The 10346-nt window shown below is 44.1% G+C and overlaps 1 non-coding gene across 1 annotated transcript; it reads left to right on the top strand.

Moving 5' to 3' along the window:
- The first annotated feature begins 8493 nt into the window (after nucleotides 1-8493).
- On the top strand, nucleotides 8494-8634 carry LOC138383577 (U4 spliceosomal RNA). The gene has a single exon (XR_011233633.1). It is a non-coding gene; the product is annotated as a U4 spliceosomal RNA (small nuclear RNA).
- Nucleotides 8635-10346: the final 1712 nt, after the last annotated feature.

Genomic DNA, 10346 nt, shown 5'->3' with positions numbered 1-10346 from the left:
AAGCAGTGGCTACCAAGAGGTGGACATGTCCAGTCACAGCAAAAGCAGACTGGTCAGGAGCAAAGGTCATGGTAATAGTTTTCTGGGATGCTCCAGGCATTTTGTTTGTTGACTTTCTGGCAAGCCAAAGAAAGATAACATCTGCTTATTGTCAGAGTGTTGTGAGAAAGTTAGCCAAAGGGTTAGCAGCAAAATGCCCAGGAAAGCTTCAGCAGAGAGTCCTTCTCCACCATGACAATGTTCCTGCTCATTCCTCTTCTCAAACAAGGGCAATTTTGTAAGAAGAGTTTTGATGGGAAATCATTAAGCATCCAATTTACAGTTCTGATTTGGCTCCTTCTGTCTTCTTTTTGCTTCCTAATTTTAAAAAATCTTTAAAGGACACCCACTTTTCTTCAGTTAATAATGTAAAAAAGACTGCATTGATGTGATTAAATTCTCAGAACCTTCAGTTCCTTTTTTTTTTTTTCATTTTATTTTTTTAAAATTTCCAGATAATTTCTTTATATTTTTAGTAGAGACGGGGTCTCGCTCTTGCTCAGGCTGGTCTTGAACTCCTGCCCTTGAGCGATCCACCCACCTCGGCCTCCCAGAGTGCTAGGATTACAGGCGTGAGCCACCATGCCCGGCCTCCTCAGTTCTTTTAGGACTAAATGGCTGGTATCATCACTCCAAGTGTCAGAGATCAACAAAAGCCTTTCAGGCATATGAAGGTGTATGTAATGGAAATATGATTTCAAGATGAAAAGAAAACCATATAAGATTTCTGATTATTAAAAAGATCTTATTCATGTGTTTTTTGTTTAAATGTATACAGGTGGGGGCCAGGCACGGTGGCTCACACCTGTAATCCTAGCTCTCTGGGAGGCCAAGGCGGGCAGATCGTTTGAGCTCAGGAGTTTGAGACCAGCCTGAGCAAGAGCAAGACCCCGTCTCTAACAAAAAAAAAAAAAAAAAAAAAAAAAGTAGAAAGAAATTACATGGACAACTAAAAATATATAGAAAAAATTAGCTGGGCATGGTGGCGCATGCCTGTAGTCTCAGCTACTCGGGAGGCTGAGGCAGAAGGATCACTTGAGCCCAGGAGTTTGAGGTTGCTGTGAGCTAGGCTGACACCACGGCACTCATTCTAGCCTGGGCAACAGAGTGAGACTCTGTCTCAAAAAAAATAAATAAGTAAATAAATAAATGTTTACAGGTGGGAATCAAATCATGAAGGCATTTATATTTCCTTGGACACTTTTAAAAGACAGATGCAACAGTTTAATTTAAATGTCTTGATATTGGCCGGGCGCGGTGGCTCACGCCTGTAATCCTAGCACTCTGGGAGGCCGAAGTGGGCGGATCGTTTGAGCTCAGGAGTTTGAGACCAGCCTGAGCAAGAGCGAGACCCCATCTCTACTAAAAATAGAAAGAAATTATATGGACAGCTAAAAATATATATAGAAAAAATTAGCCGGGCATGGTGGTGCATGCCTGTAGTCCCAGCTACTCGGGAGGCTGAGACAGGAGGCTCGCTTGAGCTCAGGAGTTTGAGGTTGCTGTGAGCTAGGCTAACGCCACGGCACTCACTCTAGCCTGGGCAACAGAGTGAGACTCTGTCTCAAAAATAAATAAATAAATAAATAAAAATAAATAAATGTCTTGATATTAACAATACGCTAGCAATTAAATTGGTTGCAATTGTTTAAACTTATGAAGAGACTGTTAGAGGATGATGTAAAATGAGCAAGGCAGTACATAGTTTTTCAAAATTCCCTTAAGGTTATATTAAAGAAAATTTTGAAAATTACTGAGCTAGAGGAGAGGAAACATTCTCTTCACCCAAAATGAGAAGATTGAGTCCTCGATCTGTCAATGTAGACATGTACTGATTTTATTCACACATGTATAGCTTATATAAGCTACACAGTTATTAGAGAAGCACAATATATTTGGGAGTATTTCATTCTCAGTCTTAGCTGAACCAGACATGTGAAGGCTGTTTTACGGTTAATTTTTTTTATAAGTAGGAGTGCACTCTGAAGTAATGATAAAAGTATAGCATAGTAAATACGTAAACCAGTAACTTACTCCTCTTCTATCTCCCTCTTCCCCTTGTAAGGACTTATGGGATTATATTGAGCCCATCTGGATAATTTCCCACTTTTAAGTCAGCTGATTAGCAACTGAGAGGGTTTTTTTCCCTCCTGACACCAAACACACATCTTTTCCAACACCAGTTCTCCAACTCTCTGAGGGCAACTGTGTGTCCTGCAAAGTCAATTCCATTCTGACACTAACTGCCTGGAGTTGATGTCGCACTCCATAGGTTTAAGGGCACAGTCCCACAAGACTGCCCTCACCTCAGATGCCGGTCACAAGTCTGGGGGTCTCAGGTTAGTCTCATTTCTGTCAGACTTACTGTAGTACAAAGTAGGGTTACCCACAAGGGGGTTTCCACTACCTCCCCCTCTAAAGGTTGAATAATTTGCTAGAACAACTCACAGAACTCAGAAAAATGCTAAACATAGTGTTACAGTTTATTAGAAAGGATACAAGTGAACGTCAGATGAAGAGGTATGTAGGGTGAGGAAAGTTCCGAATTCAGGAGTCTCTGCCTCATCAAGCTGGGGTGTGCCACCTTCTTGGCATGAGAATGTGTTTGCCAACTTGGAAGGTCCCTGAACCCTATCATTTAGGGGTTGTATGGATGTTTCATTACATGGCTTGACTGTGGCCATTGGTGACAAGCACAATCTCCCATCACTCTCTCTCCCCTGGAGGTTGGAGGGGTGGTGCAGAAAAGTCCAAGTTTCTCATCAAAGCTTGGCTTTTCTTTTCTTTTTTTTTTTTTTTTGAGACAGAGTCTCACTTTGTTGCCTGGGCTAGAGTGAGTGCCGTGGCATCAGCCTAGCTCACAGCAACCTCAAACTCCTGGGCTTAAGTGATCCTACTGCCTCAGCCTCCCGAGTGGCTGGGACTACAGGCATGCGCCACCATGCCCGGCTAATTTTTTCTGCATATATATTTTTAGCTGTCCATATAATTTCTTTCTATTTTTTTAGTAGAGACGGGGTCTCACTCTTGTTCAGGCTGGTCTCGAACTCCTGACCTCGAGCTATCCACCCGCCTCAGCCTCCCAGAGTGCTAGGATTACAGGCATGAGCCACCGTGCCCAGCCCAAAGCTTGGCCTTTCTGACAACCAGTCCCCATCCTGGAGCTATCCAGGCACCCCAGAGTTGCTTCATTAGAACAAAAGACACTCTTATCACTCTTATCACCCTAACACTCGGGAAATTCCCGGGGTTTTAGAGCTCTGTGTCTGGAACCAGGGACCCTTTCATAGCCTAATCTCATCACTTCTGCCATATTCTCCTGGTCACACAGCCCAACTCAGGTACCATATGGGAGGGGACTACACGGGGCCTGGATATCAGGAGGCTGGGACCATTGGTGGTGGTAGTGGGGAGAGGCCAGTTACTACAGCATGTGTTATAGAAAGGAAACTGAGACTAATTTGCTTCTACTTTTGATAACATTTATTGAGCACTTACTACATACCATGCCCTGTGCTAAACACCAATAACTCATTTAAGAGAATTAAATGAGAACAACAATCCACTGAGATGACCCTATTATTATCCCTATTTCACAGGTGAGGAAACTGAAGCTTAGAAGGGTCAAGTAACCTACCCAGGGTCACACAGCTAGAAAGGGGAGAGCTGGTACTTCTGATTTTTGAGTAAAATGCCACCCAGCCTTTGCTTCCATGTATATTATTATAGCAAATCCACCACTGAAATCCCAGGGGAGAAATTTGCAAACCTCTAAGATTCTGAGTTCTTTACTATTGCCGTCACCAGTTTGTGAGGAAGTACTCTACTGTGTTGTAGCAGCTTTAAAGTTTTAGTTTATTTAATTTGTCATGGTGACTATTCATAATTATAAAAAGATCTAGTGCAATGGACTTTGGTCTGGTATTGTCTGCAAAACAATCCCTATAAAATCAACTGAAACCACGAGGTTGAAACCGTGCACGAGGTCTAAGTTGGACAGGATATAGCCACAGTCGGGGACTGACCGGCTTCTGCCCCTGGCCTGCATCCCTGTAGCTGCTCACTGCTTAGGACTTTGGTCACAAGATTATAACTTCCCTAATCACTGCTATGGAAAACACCTCTACTGTAAAACCTAAGGCTGCCTTTTATACGTTTGCAGAACTTGCATTCCTATGTGTAGGGATGTCCCTGGGCAAGAATTGGCCTGAGCCCAGAGTCAGCGAAGCTGGACGTGCTTCTTGGGTCCAAAGGTCAATGGGTCCAGACCGCTCCTTGAGGCCAGAAGTCAATGGGTCCGGACACAGCCCATTGACTGCTGAATGCTTCTTGGAGCTAAAGGTCAATGACCTATTGAAATAGACAAACTGTTTCCTATGGCAAATAGCCAAGGTGTGTCTCATTGTCCTGTACACGGGTAATGAGGTCCAAGTTTGCCTTCCCTTGAGCAATTTCCATAAGAAATGATCTTTAGATCCCTGAGGGATCTAAAGATAGTCACGTACCAGGAAGTAGCTGCTGGACAAAAGGAGTATAAAAATGAAGCGCCTGGTGTTTTCCACACTGCAGTCTTTACCGTCTTTGTGTGTCTGCGGGTTTCTTTGTGTTGTGTGTATGTATATGTGTTCATCCCCCGTTCTGTAATCAGGCCGCAACACTATGGGCCCCTGACGCCCACCGGCTCTGTAAGCCACATCATGGAGCTGACTCCATTGGTCCTGTGGCCTTCATGGAAGAACTCACTCAGTGCAAGAATGCGGCTTCCTCTCCCTGCGATCCCACCCCCGACCCAACCAATCAGCAATGCCAATTCCCTAAGCCCCCTGCCTGCCAAATTCCCCTTAAAATCCCCAGCCTAGAGCTTCTCAGGGAGGAGGATTTGAGAAATTTCTCCCCCTCCCCGTTTGGCTGCCAAACAACTATTCATGATAAACTCTCGGCCGCGCCTCTGCTGTCTCAGTGCATTGGCTCTTTCCCTGCGCAGTGGGCAAAGAGAACCTGGTTGAGCGATAACATCTGCACCTTCACAGAAGAAATGCAGAAAACGTGAGTATAACTGGCTACTGCCACACCTGGCTCGAACAACAGGAGGCATCATTTTGCAAACCAGGACGGAAGAACAAAGTGAGGACCCTCCAGAAAATCTGAACAATTTCCTCTGAAGACGGAACAGTCTCCGTCAATAGTACTTAAAAGTATTTTTATAAGTTTACAAAATAAACATAAAAGAGACTAGTTTCTATTCTAACACAGACATGGTCCAATACTAATCATCTCTAACACCTGTCAAGAGTAGAAACACAATCGAGTTCCCCTGTCGTTAGTAACAATAGAAAGAAAAAATCACATGACTTCCAAACTGTTCCTTGAGTGCAAGGTATGTACAGCGAGTCCTGCCTCCTCCTCTGTGATCCAAACATTCATCACTTCCAATAACTCATTCTGACTCATTCCTAATAAAGAAGCAGATCTGGAGCTTATGAAATCAGTAGTTCATTGGGTTTCCAAAGCAACTTTCTTAAATCTCTGCAAGTAAAACTCACTGGAGCCATAAATGTGGAAATATAGCTGTCTCATCCCAAGGAAAATCAAGGATTTAAAGTTATTAACTGTTGGAGCAGGCTGGCTCCAGACGTGACCAAGCAAAGAGGGCAGCGCACCAGAGAGTCAACTCATGGTCTGATCCTTCCCCAGGAGGCAGAGCCGGCACAGCTCAGCCCTGGGGAGGGGCTGGCTTGGGCCCAAGAGTCGGGAGCCGGGAACCCCAGACCGGCTGGTCCTGAGCCCAGCACCTGAGCACCAGAAGAACGCTGAGCTGTTTGGCCAATCGTCTTTCTCCAGGGCACACTGAGGGCTTCTGCCATGATTCTGAAACTTGGAAAGTTTGCTAACTGAAGAATATACATAGAGCCATTTCACTCGTGGGCTTTGTTCTGGAAGTGTGGGTGACCACAGTGTAATCTGCATACCAAAGTCTCAGTAAATGGTTTTTATTAATTAGAAAAGAGAGAAAGCCACGCACAGTGGTACACACCTGTGGTCCCAATTACTCAGGAGGCTGAGGCAGGAGGATTGCTTGAGGCCAGGAGTTCAAGGCCAGCCTGGGAAACAGCAAGACCCCCACCTCTGGGAAAAAAAAAAAAAGAGAGAGAGAGAGAGAAGGAGGAGAAGGAGGGGGAGGGGCAAGGAGAATAAGAATGGAAAGATTAAAACAAAGAAAGAGAAGCCAGAAAAAGGAAGGAAACGGAAAGAAAGAAGCCCCTGATGTCAGTCTGGGGGAAAAGCACACACACGCACACACACACCCCTCCCTCTGATCACCCTAAAGCAGTTAGATATTTTTCAGCTCTACCTGTTATCTTAGGACATCTTACTTTTGGGGGTAAGAGCAGATAGTTGCTAGTATATAACCCTGCATCTTTTGGCTTCAAACTATTTTTATCTAGGGTAAATTATACTTTGCCTTTTTCTGAAACATGATCTAATGACAGAGGGTCAGATAATTGTCGGTGGGAAATACTGAAGGTGAGTTGTGAATTGACTTGAACCAGCCAGATAATTCAGGAAATTATAGAAGGATTAGCAATTTCCCCAGCAGATGGCGCAAGCTGCCCTCTGCTGTGATAAGATTCGCTCCCCTCCCCCGCAACGTGATCAATTTAGTGTCAAAATGTTTCCTTTTCATGTGGCAATAGGTCTAACCAGGTAAGGTGATGGGCTAGGAAAGAAATCCTTTGGCAGAATTCCAGGAGAGGCCAATCAGGGAAGACAAAATCTGGAGGCTTCTTAATTTACTTCTCATATTAAACTGTTTAGAAGGATGTATTGACCTCACCAATAAATATTGGTCCGTTCTCATCATTTTAGCTCTGAAAAAGTTAAGCATTCTTCCATTCTTCTTCTTCTTCTTCTTTTTTTTTTTTTTTTTGAGACAGAGTATCACTCTGTTGCCCGGGCTGGAGTGCCATGGTGTCAGCCTGGCTCACAGCAACCTCAAACTCCTGGGCTCAAGTGATCCTTCTGCCTCAGCCTCTTGAGTAGCTGGGACTACAGGTGAGTGCCATGTCTGGCTAATTTTTTCTATTTTTGGTAAAGACTGGGTCTTACTCTTGCTCGGGCTGGTCTTGAACTCCTGACCTCAAGTGATCCTCCTGCTTCAGCTTCCCAGAGCGCTAGGATTACAGGCGTGAGCCACCACGCCCAGCCTAAGCATTCTTCTATAACAGAGTTTTAGATTAAATCCCAAAGGACAACAAAGTACCAAAAATTAAGATATTTGAAAATATTTTGATTAGCTGGGGAGATAATTACTGAAGGGCTCATTAAGGAGAAACTCTGAGCTTTCCCGTAACAAATTAAAGGTGAACCAGCTTTGAAGGAAACCATGGGCAAGTGGACATTGATTAAAGATAATTGAGATCAGGCAGTGTTTCTGCCGCTCTGCTAGTTACAAATACATTCAGTGTTCTCACATTTTGAAGCTGTAGGCTATGCATTTTTTATGAGCAAGCTGACATTAGAACTGAAGGCATTTGCATCTCTGGGCAAGAGATAACCCACTTTGGGAAGGCAAGAAATGTAATATGTTGTCCATGGAATCATGTTCAAAATCTGGGACAGAAAGTAGAACTTTATTAATTAAGGCTTCTTAAATATCTGCCGTCATAAGTTTCCAAAGAAGAGTTTAGAATGTTCAGGTCAGTGAATAATTTCCTCAAATCACTGTCTTGCCAACACCTACTGCCTTCTGTTCCAAACACCCATTGACATTTTAACTCCCTGTAGTCTGCTTCTTATATCAGTCTGCCACTAAAACTTTATTTTTAAAAGATATTTTAAAATATAAAGTAATATATGTTAATTGCAAGAAATTTGAAAACACTAAAAGGTGTAAAAGACAAAAAATTACCCGTGATTGAGTAGTTCTAGGCAACACATACTTGTGACAAAGAGCTTGTATCCAGAATATACAAAGAACTCCTACAAATCAATTTTTAAAAGAAAACAATAGATAGAAAAATGGGTGAGAGATTTGCACAGACACTTCACCAAAGAGGATACCTGAATAGAACATCTCAATTTCGTTAGTAACCAGTTATAAATTAAAACCATAATGAGTGCGATGGTTTTAAAGTATATCCTCAAATTCTTTGATACTTCTCCTTTCAAGAGATGAAGCCTAATTCCCCTCCCCTGGAGAGTGAGCTAGCCTTAGACACGTGCTTCTAGCAGATACAGATGGACTAAAGCAGACGGAAACTGACAGCCTGCAGGGACTGGGTCAAGCAGACCTATGGCGGGGCCAGGTGCTGAGGAACTGGGGTCCCCACAAGTGCTGAATGAGTGAGCCCCTCACCCCGGCAAACCTTCAGTCCCAGACAACAGCTGGCGGCAACCTCACAAAAGACCCTGAGCAGACCCTGAGTGTAACCACCCTGCTAAAGAAACTGATCCAGCTTTGCACAGTGGCAGTATCCGTAGCCAATGAGGTTTATCCGAGGCACAATTATTGCTAATTGAAAACTTTTCCCAATACCCCGCCATGATGACCTGCAATACAGTCAGTATTGGCAATTTTTGATGGTCCCTACGGGAACTGAATAAAAGAAAAAAAAGAAAAGAAACTGTGATCCGTAGAAACTGTGAGATAATAAAGATTTTAAGCCAAAAAAACTTTGAGATAATTTATTATGCAGAAATAGATAACATATAATGAGATTCTACTGCACATGCACCAGAGTGGCTAAAGTTTAAAAGTCTAACATAGTTAGGATGTGGGGAATAGGAGCTCTCATTACATTGTTGGTAGGTATATAATTGGTACAACCATTCTGGAAAACCATGTGGCACGATCTACTAATGTTAAATACATACATACCTTATGACACAAGAATTCCATTTCTAGGACACAACTATGGAAATGCATACAAATATGCATTCAAGCTCATATGCAAGAACATTCATAGCAGCATTGTATGCAATAGCCCAAACCCCAAAATAACATGACTCTACCAATAGTAAGTGCATAGACCGATGGTGACACTTTCACACATTAGCTAAGTGCTACACAGTTGCGCTACATGTAATAATAATATGGTTGCGTATCACTAACATAACATGAGTCAAAGAAGCCAGGCACAAAAGTTTTAATACTGAGTGATTCTGTAGTCAGGGTCCAGTAAGGAAAGAAAAACTACACCAGTAATTCCAATAGAGAATGTAAAATAAAGAATTACTACCTATATATAAAGATGTTAACTAGGCCAGGCACGCAGTGACTCTCACCTGTAATCCACACTTTGGGATACCAGGGTGGGAGGATCACTTGAGGTCAGAAGTTTAAGACCAGCCAGGGCAACACAGAGAGACCTCATCTCTACAAAAAGTTTTTAAAAATTAGCCAGGCATGGTGGTGCATACTTGTAGTCCCAGCTACTCCACAGGAGGCTGAAGCAGGAAGATCACCTGGGCCCAGGAGTTCAGGCTGCAGTGAGCTGTGATTGTGCCCCTGAATTTCAGCCTGGGCAACAGCAACAGAGGAAGACACTCTCTCAAAAGAAAAAAGTGGGGAGGATGTTAACTAACTGACTAAAAGCTGAAAGTCAAAAAGATGAATCAGGGAGGTAGCAACAACAGGGGCTACTATCCCCACCCCACCCAGGGCTGGGGAACAAAAAGAAAAAGTTGGGATTAAGAAAATGTAGAAGCTTTGGAGGAGGGGCCAGTACCCACCCCTGACACTGTGGCCAGGGTCTTTGGATGTGCTGATGGTGGTTCTGCCAGTGTCGGCAAAATTACAAATTAGACTCAACTCCAGCTACAGGAAGGAGCTGCACCTGTGAGTAGAGCAGGCTCGGTGGGGTGACATTCAGAGAAAAGGGAGCCAACGGGGAGCCAGCAGGAAGAAGCAAGCCCTTCTTTCGCCTCCTCCCGCTGGCTGGCCCAGTGTAGGGAGCCCTGGTGGGGCACGGGCTGGCGGAGCCCACCCACACCTGCAGGCGGAGAAGGGTGGGTTTGGAGATGATAGCTTGGTAGCTGGCACAGAGAGCATCTGTGTAATGTTCAAGTGCAAACAAAATGAAGGCATGGTGTTAATATCGGGACAATGGTGACCTGGGGGGCGGTCAGCGACTCGGAGGGGCAGGGGAGCTTCCGGGGTGCTAGTAATGTTTTATGTGTTAAGCCTGGTGGTGGGCAGAGAGCGGCGGCACAGCCTTCGGTTAGCACCCAGCCTTCTGGTCACAAAGGCACACGGAGCCTGGGAGGCTTCATTCGGTGCGACCCCGAGAGTACTCACTGGAATTTCA

The sequence above is a fragment of the Eulemur rufifrons genome, chromosome 5, assembly GCF_041146395.1.
Source record: "Eulemur rufifrons isolate Redbay chromosome 5, OSU_ERuf_1, whole genome shotgun sequence".
NCBI lineage: Eukaryota > Metazoa > Chordata > Mammalia > Primates > Lemuridae > Eulemur > Eulemur rufifrons.
The sequence above is the reverse complement of the archived record's forward strand: the minus strand, read 5'-3'. Positions and strand labels throughout refer to the sequence as shown.